Source organism: Tachypleus tridentatus, chromosome 2 (assembly GCF_004210375.1).
Source record: "Tachypleus tridentatus isolate NWPU-2018 chromosome 2, ASM421037v1, whole genome shotgun sequence".
Taxonomy (NCBI): domain Eukaryota; kingdom Metazoa; phylum Arthropoda; class Merostomata; order Xiphosura; family Limulidae; genus Tachypleus; species Tachypleus tridentatus.
Genome location: NC_134826.1, coordinates 93,066,364 through 93,084,936, shown reverse-complemented (window position 1 = coordinate 93,084,936; position 18,573 = coordinate 93,066,364). Strand labels below are relative to the sequence as shown.

Here is an 18,573-nt window from a genome sequence, read left to right as displayed (position 1 = left end):
GGAGAAGGGTACTTGTGATAAGCATACATTCTCACCTCTTTTACTATCAGTCACTATGAGTTCCAGAGGAAGGCACTGTATCGAATTCTGTAAGTATGAATACTTATATAGCCTCTATTCAACCAACTGTCAGTCACTATGAGTCCCTTGCCTGACAAGAAATATAACAAAGATAAATTCACATGAAAAGATAGTGATTTTTAACATCAGTCTACATGAAGACTATGATGTATCATAGTTATATATTGTGAGGGACTTGCACCATACTGTGGTGTCGCTGAAACCCACTTCTCAACATGAAGGAACCCCTTATTGTTGTCTCACCAGTTAGGTCATAATACGTGTTCCATCACTACAATGGATTAGATGCGATGTCACCCAAACACACTTCTCAACATAGAGGGGCCTCTTGTTCTTGTCTCACCAGTTAAGTTAAAATTTGTCCCATCACTACAATGGATTAGAGAAGGTAAGTGGCAAGTCTCAAAAACTCCACTTGTTCGGTTGGTTGGTTTGTTGTTTTACAGCACAAAGCAACTAGGCTATCTGTGCCAAACATCCAGTAAAAATTTAAAATTAAAATTAGTAAAATTCACAAAAGGAAATTAAGATAAAACAAAACAAAGTTAAGAAAAACATAAATAGCATTGAAACCAATTTTTACACCTAGTCTACAGCAGTAAGAGAAAAACTACAGTAATACAAGTTGTAAAGAACTTTCTGTAGCATAATTGTAATTATTTAATGTTACAGATAAACATTGGGACAGAACATGTTTAAAACTGTGCCGTCGTTGACAGTCATAACGATGCCAAGACAGTAAAATTATACAGACATTGCTGAATCAGTCCCAGGTATAAGAAAACAATGAGTTAAAAAACTGCAACCAATATGTAGTCTAGTTAGAACAACTTACTCTTTCCAATCCTTATGGTAGCAAGACAGCCAAAGTCCATAAAAAGGTTTTATTTGGAAAAGCTTGTTTTCACGTTGCTCGCTTCAAGTCAACTGCCACCTGGCATGAAGTCAAGCGTTGAGTACAGGACCATAGTCCATGTATGGAACAGGCACAGCAGTGATGGAGCCAGAGCAAAGAGATTTAACTGCAGTGTCGGCGAGCTCATTCCCGCAAATATCAACATGGCCCAGTATCCAGAAAAACTGGATAGATGTAGATGTTAAAGAGAAATGGGTTTTGAATATTGGCAAGGACATGGTTTGAACTAACATGAAGCAATTCCAGGGCGAGTAGAGAACTAACAGAGTCAGTATAAATAGTACAGTTTGAGCACTGCTTAGCTTCTATGTGATCCAGGGCAAGAGAAATGGCATACAGTTCAGTAGTGAACACAGAAGCTGTAGAGGGGATTCTGCGCACAACCACAAACCACAACAAACCATGGCAAAGCCCACACAGTCACCTGATTTCAAACCATCTGTATAAATAGGAATGGAAGGTTGGTTCAAAAGATGTTCAGCAAATAAGAGAGTATTTCCAATTGAGAGTGTCTACTTTTCTCAGGTGACTTAAATGTAGGTAACATTTGGGGAACTGTAAGTAGCCATGGTGGGATGGCCAATCTGGTAAAGGTGGAGAGAGGGTGGAGTCTAGAGAGGAGAGTCTCAAGTAATGAATAGATTGTGATGGGAACCCTGAAAGATAACTCAATGTGGTAGACACACACAAGCCACAGTCAGAGCCATGTAAAGAAAGAGGTGGAAGTGTGATAATAGTTGGGCAAACACAAAGCTACACAGTCCAATAGTATGGCTTGAGAAGTGATGGATTAGACAAATCCCTCACATGAAGATGAAGAAATGTTGCTCATTGATGGAAAAAAAAAAGAGTGGTTGCACCAAAAGGGACAGAATATTAGAAAGAGGTAGGGACTTGGCTAAGAAAAGACTGAGTAATGGAAACCAAGACTAGACAGGCTAATAAGGGTCCACTGCCAAGACTCTGGAAGAGGTGGCTAAAAACAAGTCAAAGAGATGAGGCATAAAGGAGGAGAAACAAAGCATAAAATGGGAACAATCTTGACTGAAGGCATCATGAGTGATGGGTGATGTACAGGTAACTGAAAGAGAGTCCTTGATACTCAGGTATGTGGCACAGGGAAGTTCCAAGTTAGGAGTACATTCAATGGAAGATTAAAGGATAGAGAGACCATTTCATGGTGGAATGCAGCCTTGATGATAAAAATGGTCCCCAACACCTGGAAAACAAAACAGGCTATTTGAATAAAGACAATACAGAAGGTCCAAAGTCTGAAAAGAGAGGATCTTGGAATGTGTGACCCCATGGCAACTGATATGAGAGACAACCATGGGGTTATCTGAGGAAATCATTAACAAATGACCAATAAGAAGGGGAAAGTAATGAGAGCATACCCAATAAACAATGAGCAGTTTGAGAGCTCTGATATGTAGTAAACACTCCCTCCATGATCCAAGGTTCAAGAATTTGAAGTCAGAATGTTGCAGAAAGAAGCTCCTCCTCCAGAGAGATAAGCATCATTGAAGAGGTGAAGGTCAGATTTAGGAGTGTGAAAGTGGTTTGTCACCCAGTAAAGAAGGAAAGATGAGTCACAAAGCACCCTCTGTCGGGGATGCATGTGTGCAAGCCCAGTGGAGTGAGGGGGTTCTAGTGAAATCATGTTCTGGAAAAAGAGATAGGATCTCTTGCACCAAAAGTGATGACGAGGCAAAGCTTTGATTTGTTTGTTTTGAATTTTGCACAAAGCTACACAAGGGCTATCTGCATTAGCCATTCCTAATTTTGCAGTGTCATAATCTCCCACTGCCAACTCTTGGGCTACTCTTTTACCAACGAATAATGGGACTGGCCATCACATAATAATGCCCTCGCAGCTAAAAGGGCGAGCATGTTTAGTGTGATGGGAATTTGAACCCATGACCCTCAGATTACAAGTCAAGCGCCTTATACACCTGGCCATGCCAGGCCTATGAACCTTGGTAACCAGATGTCTGATACAAACTAGAAAATGTTGGCCACAATTGAAGAGAGAATTGAAAAGAATCTTCAGGTGCATGAAAGATTAGATCAGGATAATGAAAAAACCTAGAAATCTTGACAAACCATCATAAATAAATAGATTCATGATGAATAACAAAAGTGTGTTCAAATGATTCCACCTGGGAACATGCAAGAAAAAAACAGTTATCCATGTACAAATTAAATTACAGGCCCAGACCATGAAAATATTGAGCAAAGTCCTGCAGAAAACAACTGAAAACATAACAGGCTGGTGCTATTCCAAATGGAAGAGCATGGAACTGGAAAATATACCCATGGATGAATCTGAGAAAATGCTATGAGGAAGGGATGATCTTGATATGAAGAAACATATCTGGCATACTTACTTTAGTTGTCCCTTGCCAGTTTTGAAAGACCAATGATGAGAGAAAAAAATAATTTTTCCAAAATTACTAAATGAACAAGACAGTGATAGAGGAAAGGTCAATAAATGGGTACCAGTCCCCAGTCTTCAGGATAACAAAGTGGGAGTAATAACCCAGAGAGTGGTCATGAACTTCCTCAATGGTGTGTTTCTTTCACAAAGCCAACACTGACTTTTCCAGACACCAAAGGAAGGCCAGCTCAGGTGGGTGTTGAAAGGCAACAGATTGGGAAGGAACTTAAATAACCCATCTGTCAGCAAAGAAAAGTGTCCACAGCTTTGCAAAACTGAGAGAATTGAGTTCCTACAAATCCTGAACTAAATGGAATGTCATTGGTGATTAGGACAGAGGGTAAAACATTGGATACAAGTGTATTCAAAAAATGTGAGAAGGGTTGGAGAGGTTGGAACAAATTGTAACTTCAAACTGTACCACAAAATTACATATATTTATTCTGAGTGGCTTTAAATTTGTAACAGTACACTGCTGTTTATACTTAAATTTTACTACTTTATTGCCCTTTTAACAATGTCTAACAACTAATCACATCATCATAAATTATAAATCATTTGAGAAATGTGCATTTCACATTGCAATACCAAATTAATTACCTACAAGGTACTCTGAGCTGCTTGCATGCATACCTCAACAGAAATTATTACCATCTATTTTCCTTAATTTAACTTTAACATAAAGTTTCCTAATTTAACATTCTAGTTACTTTTATAATAATAAATAAATAATGTACATGAAAGTGACAATTTATATAATATGCCATTTAATAGATGAACACTTTAGATTTCTATTGATTATAGATAATATAGTATTAAATGTAAGAGAGAACTCTTGACAAAAAGAGGTCTGATTTTCTATTTGGTTCTATAACCAATAAAGATCAAAAGAGATAATTATGTTTGTCTGAGTGATGATAGTACTATAAAGAATAATTTATGTTAAACTTCATACCTATTGGAGAAGTGTTGAATTTATTTTGAGCAGGCCAGACAGAACAAGACAGCATCTGTTCAGAACTGATATAATCAAAAATGAAGGAAGAGATATGGGAGTAAGGAATTTCCACTTTCCCCTGCCATGGAAAAATGAGGAAAAGAATGACCAGCCAAAATAAAGAAGGGATAAACTATAATGAGAAAGTGGAAGAAAATAAAGGCATAGATACATGTAGATGGCTATCAACTTCAAAAATGTATGTCCAGTGAAAGCAAAAGCATCCGCTACAGGTTTGACATAGACCCAAGCAAGAATATGGAGAAACACACTAATGACAAAAAAAAAGGGGGGGCAATGAAAAAGTAATGAATGAGAGATGGTAGAAAAGAGGCAAGAAAAAGGGGAAATGTGACATTGGGTAATACAAAAGGTGGAGAAAATACTACCCTAAAACCGCAAATAGAAGAAACTTAAAGATCATGACAGAAATATCCCATGAAATAAGTAATATGTCACAAGGTAATGGTGACAATGAGACCAATGTAAAAGGTATGTCCCATGTATCACCACATGGAACAGGTAGAAAGGTACAGGAGTTATATAGCTACAGGGTAATGGAGGTGTAGTAGACAATCTCACATGCAGTTATAAAGAAATTTGGTATTCTGAGGAAAATTCTGTTTGAGAGTGAATCAAAAGTCATGGAAAGTTGGGAAGAGGAAGACTGGGCTGCAACACAACAATATAGAGCCACAGAAACAAGGTTGGGACAGATTTAAGGGGAGTCCCAAAACAGAATAAGGACCTTATGGAGGAGATGAAGAGAACATATGTATTGAGAAAGATTGTACAAACCAGGCTGGAGGCAGACAGCCAGGATTGAGGAATAATAGAGTGATGTTGCCAATCACTGTGCCATGTAGACTGTTTTAACTATTCATATTGATCCATCTGTAGCAATTTAAAAGATATATCCATATGAATTAAAAATACAAAACTAAAGACAGTTTCCTCACAAATGAAAAGATTAGAACAAAGGAAGTTAACAATGAGGGGTGTGACAAGACAAGAAAAGAGAAAAACAATGAAAAGCCACTGGGTGAGGAGCCAATGCAGTCATGTTGAGAAGACAGAATATAATGATGTGCAGTGTCCCCAGAACTGATAGAAATGACATAGGCCCCAAACAAAGTCTGAACACTATCTGCTATAAAAATATGCAAGAAATAACAAAAGAAGATTAAATGTTGTCTAATAGGAGTATATATTTTGGAGTAAGTAGCCATATCTAAACATTTATCATGGATGACATTCTATGGAGAAAACAACTGTTTAAAACTTATCATCTGATGGTACGTGAAGTAGCAATTAACCAGAACTAATAACTATAGTCTAGGGGAACCTGTAAAGGAGTAAAAAAGCAAGGAAGAAACATTACTTATGATGTGTACTTTCAAATCAAAAATGGACTGTAACAAAATATTATCACCTTTGATGTTTCTTAAAGAAATGGATGAGAACTGAGCATCACCATTCAAGGTACACATTATGCAAAAGAAAAAAACTGGGCTAAAATATTACTCATTAAGTGTACATGTCAAGATGCAATGAAGAAAGTCTATATATCATCATTACATTGTTGCATGAGAAAGAAGAATGAACTGTATCAAAATATTATCTCTTAAAAGTACATATTAAATGGTTATGAAACAAAACTGAGCATGAATATCTAGGTAAACATGCTAAAGAGAAACTGGGTTTAAACTAGGAATAACCTCTTCTGTTCATACTAGATTCAATACTTACAAATACTGGGGTAGCATTTGTCGTAGGTGTTAAAAAAGTAACATTAGTGATCATGTTATGGGCTGAAGAACTTGTGTCACTGAAGGTTGCAAGGTAAACCTACTAAGATGAATGAATTATGATTCAGAGCATTAAGTTTTGTTTTCTTATTTATGTTCTACATAACTGTTCAGCTCAACCATTATGATAAGACTCATGACACTCACTTGGAACATTTCTCTTTTTTGATGAAAGCTAAATTACATACCGTCAGTTTTTCTAGAGTGAAAAAAGTGACAAAAATATTTGTGTTGTTAGATAGTAACTAAAATGTAAAATATCCTGTACTGATGAAACCAACTGTTTAATACCTCACATGCCTCAATGGCTCATATTTCAAGCTGATCACAGAATGAAAGGGCAAAAAAGCATTTGTGTGTGACTTGATAATTCTTTAATAGGACGGACTACTTGAACTGTGTATATAAAGTGATCACAATCTTACCTAACGTTGGGCAATCAGCTAACTGGTCTAATTACATTTTGCTTTTCAATATGCGATTTTTAAATATTTATTTTTTTAGTGTTAAATAAGAACCATTTAATATTTGATTGGGAAGTTTAAATTCCTCATCATAAACTTTTATAGGGGGTGTTGGTGTCTCCATACCAGTGATCTTAGAAAGGTAGTTATTCACTCCAATCATTTCTAATAAGTTAGATCATTGGAATTTTCAACCAAATCCAACGTTCTTTACACCAAACGTTATAACAAATCTCTCTCCCTTTTTCCTGAATATATCTAAAAATGTTGATTATATTCAATTTTGGTTGTGGGTTTTTTAATTTCAATGTTATCCCATACTCAAAAACTCTAGTGAATCATCACACTCTTCTTTAAATTACTTCACCCCTCACAGTCTTTTGTGGAACATTGATAATTTTCTCGAAATAGAGCACAAAGTTGTCTGGAGAAGTCGCCTGTTTTAACCAATCGCACCATAATACTGTAAATTGTTGTCTGTCAGTTATACAGCACACGCTAAAATGACGTCACATAATTGATGAAATTTCTTCCGTCGTGATGTCAATCAAATGTATGCATACTATGAATCACTACAAGAGTTATTCACTCTACAGGCTACAACATAGCATGACGTGATTTGTCAAAAGAGGCAAACAAAATATTTATTACTCTTAATTTTGGTTTTATTTTCTCTTGAAACCGAAAACTTTCAGGGATCTTGCGAAAGTAGTCTAGTTTCACTATATTTAAATAATTAACATTACAATTTACGGTATTTTCTAAACACTATAAATTCACAGTGTAATATACGTATAAAAATACAAAAATGTTTGAGGCCTGGCATGACTAGTTGAAGAGAGCTCTCGCCTCGAAATCTGAGGGTTGCAGGTTCGAATCACTGTCATATCGAACATGCTCTCTTTTCAGTCGTGAGAGCGTTATTATGTACGATCAATCCTACAATTTGTTGGTAAAATAGTAGCTCAAGAGTTGGCTGTGGGTGATGATGACTACTTGCCTTCCCTCTAATCTTACAGTGTTAAATTAGGCACAGCTAGCACAGATATTTCTCGTGTAGCTTTGCGCGAAATTCGAGAACAAAAAAAAACCCTTTTAAACCATACCACCAAACTAATTTTCTGTTATTTTACAGCCATACTACCGTGTAAAGATACGAACCTTTTAGTTTCATAATCAAAACAAGCTCTTTTGATTAATCCATTCAACCCAAGTTGTTAAGTAGAGGAATAACCAAGTCATACTTATGAAGGGCTGACACTAGAGAGGCCCAGCATGGCCAGGTGGTGAGGGCGCTCGACTCGTAATCTGAGGATCGCGGGTTCGAATCTCCGTCACACCAAACATGCTCACCCTTTCAGCCGTGGGGACGTTGTAATGTGAATTTTCAATCCCACTATTCGTTGGTTAAAGTGTAATCTAAGAGTGGGCGTTGGGTGGCAATGACTAGCCGCCTTCACTCTAGTCTATTGCTAAATTAGGGATGGCTAGCGCAGATATCCATCGTGTAGCTTTACACGAAATTCAAAACAAGCCAACAAACAAACTGAAATTATAGTTCGATAGTAGACAGGCGGCCATTATGAATTATTATATCCCAAAATAGAGAACGTGTTTTTTACGTACCATGACTCATACAATATATATCTCAAGAGGAATATAACTAATTAATTAAATAGTCATAAAAATGAGGTTTAACACTAGTTAATTAGCTAATCCTAAAAAGTACAGTGAATGCTAATTTACTAGGTAATTAATTGATAATTAAATTATCCTACCACAAAATAGGTAACATATTTCCAGTCAGTCATGACTCATACAATACATGTCTCATCATGTCTATAATTAGGCCTGGCACGGCCTAGCGCGTAAAACGTTCGACTCGTAATCCGAGGGTCGCAGGTTCGAATCCCGGTCACACCAAACATGCTCGCCCTCCCAGCCATGGGGGCGTTATAATGTTAAGGTCAATCCCACTATTCGTTGGTAAAAGAGTAGCCCAAGAGTTGGCGGTTGGTGGTGATGATTAGCTGCATTCCCTCTAGTCTTACACTGCTAAATTAGGGACGGCTCGGTGCAGTGGGCTAACAACCTACTCATTTAAATACTTGTTGAAGAATCCGCAAGCGATTGCGGCTCTATGTTCCTAGATGGAATCTAATGGTGATAACTAACTAACTACCATGTCTATAATTAATTAATTAAATCATTCTTAAAATGATACTTAACATTAATTTATTAAACCATTTATAATTAATTCGTATTAAAAGGGCACTTAAGATTTCATCAGTTAATTAAATTTCCAGTCCTAAATAGGCGATATATTAATTAAAACTTACTCTTTTAATTATCAATCAAGTGTTTTTCAATGATAATATATCATTTGATGTGACATTATTACCATTATATACGTTTTTACCACGCGTACAATACATGATTATATGTTTAAATGGCCCTAAAAAAAGGTGATATCATAAGATAATTAAAATTTATAGTTTATATAATCATCAATAAAACGTTTATTATGCAGCAACACTTTTACTAATTTGTGACAAAATAATTTATATGTTTTATAAAGGCAAACTTTCACATGTACTTAATCACTATTATTACCATAGGATCTGAGAATCAATGTCTAGATTTAATTATGTTAAAAATTCAGTATCTGTGCTAAAAATAATAAATGATTGAATTTCTTCGTCCATTTTCTATGTGGGCATTATCACTGGTAAATGTACACAAAACTTGTGAAAGTATGGAATACATAACTTATTTCAATGTTCTGTAGGATACTTAATGTTTCACAAGTCATACCTAACCAAATAATCACCTTACAGCTAAATGATTGTCTTACTGATTACTAATATTGAAATTCCAAAACTTATAAATTGTCTAACGCACATACAAATTTCTACATAATCATTTCTAACTTCCTAAAACCAACGAACCCGTTTCTGATGTCGCATATAAGCAGTTATGACAACACGTGATCAAATGTAAAGCTTTCTTGTACAGCATCTTGGAAATACTGACGTAACCAAATAATAATAATAAAAAAAAATGTCAAGGGTGACTCTTTCAAAGGTCAGTTCTAAGTTGTTATTCTTTAAGTGGTTTTTGATGTAAGTACTATATTTGAATGTAGAAGTAGAGCAAAGTTCAAAGAGGTAAAGTATAAAGTGAGCCATCTATTTTAAATATTTAGTAAATACATGGATAGCGACAGTGTATTATAATTAACTTTTATTTTAATAAATTTTCCCTTAGAGATCAAATATATTGTAAACATGTAGGTAGCGATAATATGTTATAATTAACTTTTATATTAATATAAATATCAGAAAATATAAATGTCACATGTCTAAGTAACGTAAAACATTCATTCTATTCTAAGTGGACTGAGTGGTTTTTCACTGATAGATTTTGGGAAATGACACGAGTTTTAATTACAGAATGTAGTTTTGCCACTTACCTATGAAATGAAATAATACAAGAATTACAACTGATAATGTTATATTGTGTATGGTATTGCCTTTTTTAGGGTGATTTAAATTACCATACCATGAGGCATGTATTATATGCGTGGTAAAAATGTATATAATTATGATCATTTTACGTTAAATGATACATCATGTCATTAAAAACCATTTGAATGATAATTAAATGGGTAAGTTTTAATTAAGATATCGTCCCTTTAGGATAGGAAATTCAAACAACTGGTGAATTTATGTTAAGCGTCCTTTTTAGGACGAATTTAATTATAAATGATTTAATGAATTCATGTTAAGCATCTTTTTAAGAATTAACTAATTAATTAATGATTAATTGTCAGCATGATAAGACATATATTGCATGAGTCATGACTGCCTAGAAATATGCTACTTTGTAGGAAGATGATTTAATTACAAATTAACTAAATGAATTAGCGTTCACTGTCCCTTTTTTAAGATTAATTAATTAATTAATGCTAAGCGTCGTTTTAAGGGTGATTTAATTGTAGATTAGTTAATTGCTTAATTATAAATGATTTTAATATACTTATATAGAAAGTAATCAGATAAGAATATTAAATAAAAGTAAAACACTTAAATATTTTTATTTCAACGATATTTTAGGAATTCTTGTTTTTTGTTGTTTTTTTTGTTTGGAATGTTAAAGATCATATAATTTACTTGTTTATATTATTATTTTTCAACAAAGTCTTACATTTTAGAGAAAGCGTATAAGGAAATCAAAATAAAATATTAGAATTGCTGGCTTATTTTTTGACTTATCACTCCTTTAAAAACTCGTTTTGTTTGGTGTCATCTGTAGAATAATTTTTCTGGCATTCATGTTCTAGACGGAGTAGCAAAGAAAGGGTTTATCGATCGCCAACTACGAGACTAAACAGTTCGGTAGCCATTTATGGATACTGCAGGATAGCAAATCTGCATCTTTTGCGTATGCGCGTAACCGATGTGCGGTAGCCATAGTATAGTCATACTGAAAAGGAATTTTTATAATTATTGTTCATGAATACTGAAGAGAACACATCACCCATCTGCTTTCATAAAATTCTCAAGATTTCATAAATGAAGAAAATATACGAGGTCAACCTCTGTTTTCGTTATAATACAGTAGAAGCTATTGAGGTCGGACATGAAATATTATTGATGTAAACAGACAATAGCGGTGTGTATGTGCTGAGCCACGTACACTCTAAGGTAAACCCTATCATGTACATCCTAAAATATAACTTTGTTGCATTAATATTGTATTCAAGGAAATTTTAATTATTATGTGAGTAAATAATTTGTATGTATTTTGATTTAAGAAGTTTTCTAACAACTAGGAACTTGTCCAATCAAAATATCTTTATATTAATTATGCTATCTCAATCACAATTATAATATTTTATCATGATTAGCATTTAATGATAGAATTACGGTAGTTTTCAAAATACTTAATATAAAATTGGGATTGAAAACTGTTTTCGAAAATTGAACGACACGTTTCACATGAGTATTATCCCTTAACGTTTAGGAATGAAGACGCTCACACAAATAATATTTTAGTTCCCAAAATTTAGAACTAACAATAACATATGATGACCATTATTTTAAGTACATTCTTTGCTGACATAAATAATTAATTTTTTTTTGTCCGAGGGAAAAATCTTGCTAAACATTTTTTTTTCCTTTTTTGCTGACTACATCACTGAACAGCCATGGTCTCTTCTCTAATTGTTGCGCTTTGTTAATGTTCTTCACTAACTGAACAAATCAGAGTAAAATACACTTGATTTGATTTTGAAAATGAAGCTCCTGCACACATCTTATTTTATTGAATGTACAGTGAATATACACGTTTTAAAATAGAATATCATGAAATATTCAATGGACTAAGCAAACTATTCAAAACTTGAACTGGTGCTCCATTTTCATATTTATTGTGTTCTTATGGTACAATACACGTTTTTTTAGAATAACTGTTAGAAAACTTTGTAAAACTATTAATTTATAATGGATTTCATTTTTACCTTATTCTATTAATATATAGATTTTATTGCTTACATTTTATTTCAAATTCTCAACTTAAAATTTCAAACTCTTATACAAGATAGTTGAATACAAAAAAGCCTGTGCGTCTAGAGGCTCGTTAGTTTGGTTTGGTTTCTTTTAAATTTCGCTCAAAGCTATAGAAGGACTATCTGCGCTAGCCGTCTCTAATTTCGCAGTGGAAGACTAGAGGGAAGGCAGCTAGTCATCACCACCACTGCCAGCTCTTGGACTACTCTTTTACCAACGAATAGTGGGATTGATCGTTATATTCTAATGCCCCCACGGCTGAAAGGGCGAGCATGTTTGGTGTGACGGGGATTCTAACCCACGACCCTCGTAATACGAGTCGAGTGCCTTAACCACCTAGCCATGCCGGGCCCCGGCTCGTTAGTAATTTCATGTGAAGTTCAAAGGTGATATAATACTCCTATTACTATTCGACATACAGGTTCAAACGTTTGCCTAAATGTGGGATATTACTACAGCTGTTTAAAATACTTAATTGCCACTATTCTTAAGTTTCTGAAAATAAATCTAAAATCTAAATCTCGCATTAAAAAAATAGTCTCATATCTGTTTTAGCTTAAGCAAAAACTGATAACATTCTTATTTCTTGGCCTTGTTGAAAAGGCAAAATATATATTTAAAAAAAAAAGGAGTACTGACACAAAAAGTCCACTGGTTGTTGTTAATTTAAGCTGAGACTTGACAGCTGTAGCACATAATAGTTCGTATGGATATTTACTTGATAATTTTAATGGTGAATTACTCTTTATGGGCACTAGATTAAAAGTGAAACCTTTAAGGCCTAGGACTACGTGCAAGATTGGAAATTTAGGAGTTATCTAAGGTGATGCATCTACGTTGATAGTTCCAGTTATAATTGGGGGTTCAACTCCCATTTCGGATGGAATCATAATTTTAAGATAATAATCAAATATACAAGTTGTGATATCTGATCAAAACGCTCTGTAGAAACAGTACACTTAGAATAAATGGATAAGCCACACTGTTTATTCGTTTTGGTGGATTTTGTGCACATATAGTAAAGCTGTCTCACAACCCTTCAAAGAGCGATTGTTTTTACGCTACCGGTGTGGGATTCCTCAAACCTCAGCTCCACCATCTAGTCTGATTGCCAATGGGCTACGTTATACTCGGTCAGAATACATAAATGTGTATATACAAGATAGCCATTTTATATCAAAAAGAGCAAAATTATATAAACATGAAATTTACAAAAGAGAATACCTTTCTTATCATTGGCCCGGCATGGCCAAGCGTGTTAAGGCGTGCGACTCGTAATCTGAGGGTCGCGGGTTCGCATCCCCATCGCGCCAAACATGCTCGCCTTTTCAACCGTGGGGGCGTTATAATGTTACGGTCAATCCCACTATTCGTTGGTACAAGAGTTGGCGGTGGGTGGTGACGACTAGTTGCCTTCCCTCTAGTCTTACACTGCTAAATTAGGGACGGCTACCACAGATAGCCCTCGAGTAGCTTTGTGCGGAATTCAAAAACAAGAAACCTTTCTTATTGCAACTAGAACAAGCAGCATTTTTATATAACAATTTTATATGGTTGACACACTTATTCTAATGTAGCTGTTTATGTGCATCTAAAATGTTTTGATCAGATATACTAAGAGAATTGTTGGACATATCCATGCATTTCAAATTATTAAGTGAAATAAATGTACAAATATACCTTTAAACTCTCGAAAGAAAGAAGTTTAAGTTAAGTAACTTTTTTTAACAAGAAAAAAGAAAATTTGTCTGTTAAATGATTGAAATAGTTTTAACAGAGGGGATAAGTTTATTTATTTTGTGTTGCATAGATAAGCATCATAGTTTGTCTGAACTTGTTTGTCAACTTATATTCGCTCAAATATACACAAGTTTTCAAAGATAGTCGTCTATGTTTTTGTGCTGACTTACCATAAGGAAGTCAGCTACTCCAACAGCCCACACCGCCAGTTATTAGGATACTCTAATAGCAGAATTCAATTGTCACCTGTCTTACTTATTGCTCTAAAGTGTGAAATACGATTCTTTTTTCATTGCGGTAAGGTGATGTCAACCATCAACCACAGACCTGCAGATCTACTTAACACCAGGTTAAGTATATCAAACCCAGTATATCAAATTTGAAAAAATGTTTTATTCCTGCACATTATTTAGGAATCAAGTAAATGAACCAAATTTAAACGAAATCAATGCTTTATTCCGAAATGTCACTGAATGAGCTGTGTATATGCCATGTCAATAATTTGCTTCGTCTGGAAATAAGTTTCAATCTTAAACCATTTTAAAGATATGACATATTTTAGTATTTATAGGTAAAATGCATAATATTCATCGTTGTTTATAAAACAAAAACTACGAATGTTTTATGGTACTCACAGTGAAGGTAAATACAATAATTTCGGAGTAATACAGCAAAATAAGTTAATTATATGCAAATATAATGTACTTGTTAGTTATGCACAAGTTAAGATGTTTTTAAATGTATAGAGTGACAAAAATTTATAATAACATCCCTTAGAAACAAAACGGCACTCATTATTATATGTTTCAAGGTCCTATCGTATTTTCCTTAGATAAAAGTAACAATTTATACCTAATTGTACTTACGCAGGGTCTCCAAAAGTGTTGTGTTTCAAGTATAAGTAAAACTAAAATTAAGTGAAGTAAATATTTTTATGTGTTGCTTTTGTTTGTTTGAAATTAAGCACAAAGCTACACAAAGGGCTGTCTGGGCTTTGTCCACCAATGGTATCGAAATTCTGTTTCTAGTGTTGTAAGTCCGCAGACATATCGCTCTCCCACTGGAGATAAATTTAGACAGAGTATGACACTTGGTGAAACAAATTTGAAACACTTTTAAATATATGCAAGATAAGTAGATCTTATTCCAACTACAATATTTTTACCCTGAAACCTAACATATGCCATTATATGTCTGCTGTAAACTCATATTTAATCTTTCTTGTCTATAATCCCAACCTTCAAGAAATGAGTTGTATTTTGCAGATGTAAAATTTCTATCCAATGATTTACACGTGGTAACGGAAACGTATAGATACACAACCATTACGTCCTCTCCTTATTCTTCACGGTTACTTTGGTACTCATTATGTATTGCTCTCATTATGATCTTTTTTAAATGTTATTTTAAGACTAATCGCACTATTATTTATAGGCGATCTCATTAATAAATATATTATTTCAGTATTATTAATAAAAATGGCAGAACTCTTTATCTTTTGATTAAAATCATAATGTATTTTTGCTTAATGGCAAACATCACAATGATCAATTTCAACATCCATCACTTAACGTTCTTTACCAGTACTGTAACTAATTATCTTACAAAGTTTGTAGCTACAGAAGATAATGGCTGTGGTCATGACCCCATGTATTTTCACAATGATAAATAGTACTCACAATACTTTTTTTGTATTCCTAAAATATATTGCAAAGCTACTTGGCAAAGTTTTAAGCAATATCTTTAAATTACCTTCTGAAGTTTAAAGTAATAGCATAATGACAGCTAAAAATAATACTACATGGAACTCTTTGTTTAATAAGCACTGCAACAAGAACTTGACAATTAACTAATTTTACGACAATAGAACGTGATTTTAAAATAAAATCAACCAACAGCTTAACCGAAAAACATAATAATAAGCAACATGTTTGACTTATAAACTTTTTTTTTTCAAAGGTACTTTGCAACAGCAGTAAGTTCAAGGGCTTACAACGCTAAAATCCGTAGTTCGACTCCCCAATGTGGTTTTGCTCTAAAACAAACAAACAAACAAATAAATCTGTTTATCGAAATTTATCTTCGTAATATTGGATGTATTTTAAATTAATTAATACTAATATGCAGGATACAGTCAAAACTGACAGCTTCATTTCTTATTATAACTCTGTGGACAACAAACGTGGGATATTTGTATTCGAATACAGTTTTGCGAATATTCATACTTGTACTTGAATACTTTGGAAAGGAAAATTAAAGTATTCGTATTTGTATTCGCAAATGATTTAATGAATACTTAATACTGTAAGAGTAACTGTCAACTTTTGTACTCATCAAATTTCTATATTTTCATTATTCATCGCCAGCTGACCCCTGCTGTCACAGCGGTAAGTCTATGGATTTACAACGCTAAAATCAGGGGTTCGATTCTCCTAGGTGGACTCAGCAGAAAGCCCGATGTGGCTTTGCTAAAAGAAAACACACACTCATACCAAGCTTCAATCTTACAGGGAATTTCATGTGGGAAAAAAAAAGTTTGTATGGAAAGAAAAATTAATGCTTTTCTATTTCGTTGGATGTAATAAGGGAATGAACAGAACTATTAAAAACCCTGAAAGAGAGGATGTGACAGGTGGGTGTGACAAGAGGTGTTTTATTCTGTAAAAACCCTGAAAGAGAGGATGTGACAGGTGGGTGTGACAAGAGGTGTTTTATTCTGTAAAAACCCTGAAAGAGAGGATTGACAGGTGGGTGTGACAAGAGGTGTTTTATTCTGTATTTGATGATTATGCAACTAAACAAAATTGAAGGCCATCCTTTGCCTGAAATGATAATATCATAAATAATAATTTACGTTAAATTCCATACTTCTTGAAGGGGTGGTAAATAAATTAAAGAAAAGGGAATGCCTAGAGAAAGAAGTCACATTTCTCACAATAGGGGAAATTCAGGATTTTTAAAATATTGGTTTATAAAACTAGAAACTTACTAACTGTTAAGATATAGATTATTCGCTCATATTTTATGCTCTACAACTTTTTATAACATGAATAAAAAGTAAAGTAGTTAACATTTGAATGTAACTTCACGTGACATCAAGACAAAGCATAAACATTTAAAGTGGACTACTTCTACTTTAGGAAACTCTTCTATCCTGCTGACACACCTTAGGGTAAGTTTGTTATTATTTTTGTAATATGAACTATATTCTGTGTTATTTATACAATATAGGTAAACTATATTTTTCATTATCTTCATTTATTTAATATTTTCATATTTTAATTATTGTTTGTAGTTAAGCAAAAAGCTACACAATGGGCTATTTGTGCTCTGCCCACAATGGGTATCGAAACTCAGTTTCTAGCATTTAAGTCTGCAAACATACTACCGTGCTACTGGATGATATTATTATTTTTAATTTTGTAAACTATATTATATAACTGACATACACTTTTGTATTTCTTGTTTGTTTGTTTGTTTTGAATTTCGCACAAAGCTACTCGAGGGCTATCTGTGCTAGCCTTCCCTCTAGTCTTACACTGCTAAATTGGGCGACTCTTTTACCAACGAATAGTGGGATTGACCGTAACATTATAACGCTCCCACGGCTGAAAGGGCGAGCATGTTTGGCGCGACGGGGATGCGAACCCGCGACCCTCAGTTTTGTATTTCTATCGTAATCATGAAGCAGAGGTATAAAAGTTTACACTGGCTGTGGTACCTCCATTCAAGTGCAGCAACTTGCAATATCTGTGTTGTGTACAGAATATACTAAATGTAAGTATACACACTATCATCAGAAGCATATCACTAACAAACTCGTCAGTTTTTATTGTCAATACACTGCAACCCTTGTAAGTGACGGAGTCAAAGTATTTTCAAGATATAATGGCAGCCAAATATTCTTAGAATGTTGTTCCCAGTCACAAGCAACTTTCTACAACGTCTATCAAGCGAAGGGTTGATGAAGTTCAACACAAAGTCGTTTCTGTACTGCAAATTGTACCTAACATCAATATGATCGTGAATATCTGAAATAGCAGACAAATTTGTAGCTTCCTTGAGATCACTTGTCACTTTATACATGACTGGAAAATGTAAACGCATGCTGACATGTCAACTTTTCAAGAAGTATCACATTTTCAATACCTTTGCAGCACAATATGATGAAATAATAAATATCTTTAACATCAGTAACAAGGAGTTATATGTGACATCTGATAACGTATCCAACATGATCAAGGATTTCTGTTTGCCTGAATTTCAACCACAAGCACTGCCTATTGTGAGAGATGTTAATATATCATTTACAAATAATGACTCAGAAGACGAACTTTTGGATGAATCTAAATCCACAGACAATGTATCCAAATTTCTTCCTAAACATTGCCTTTGGTCAGAGATGGCATGAAAAAAAGCTTGAACACAACTGAAAGCAATTTAAAAAAATACCATCCATTGCCTCATATATTCGAAAATCAATGCAAGCAGCTGATATACTTGAGAGAGAGGCTATAGTTCACTCAGTAACACCAACACTATGGAACTCAGAAATTAAGA

The 18,573-nt window shown here is 34.2% G+C and overlaps 1 long non-coding RNA gene across 2 annotated transcripts in view; it reads left to right on the top strand.

The window, feature by feature from the left end:
- Positions 1-10,960: 10,960 nt before the first annotated feature.
- The window catches only part of LOC143244558 (uncharacterized), a 41,002-nt gene continuing 33,389 nt past the window's right edge, over positions 10,961-18,573 (top strand). The window contains exons 1-2 of one of the 2 annotated variants that reach the window (XR_013025200.1): positions 10,961-11,409; positions 17,154-17,185. This is a non-coding gene — a long non-coding RNA (uncharacterized LOC143244558). The remainder of the gene's footprint in view (positions 11,410-17,153; positions 17,186-18,573) is intronic. The other variant, XR_013025199.1, reaches the window with a different exon arrangement.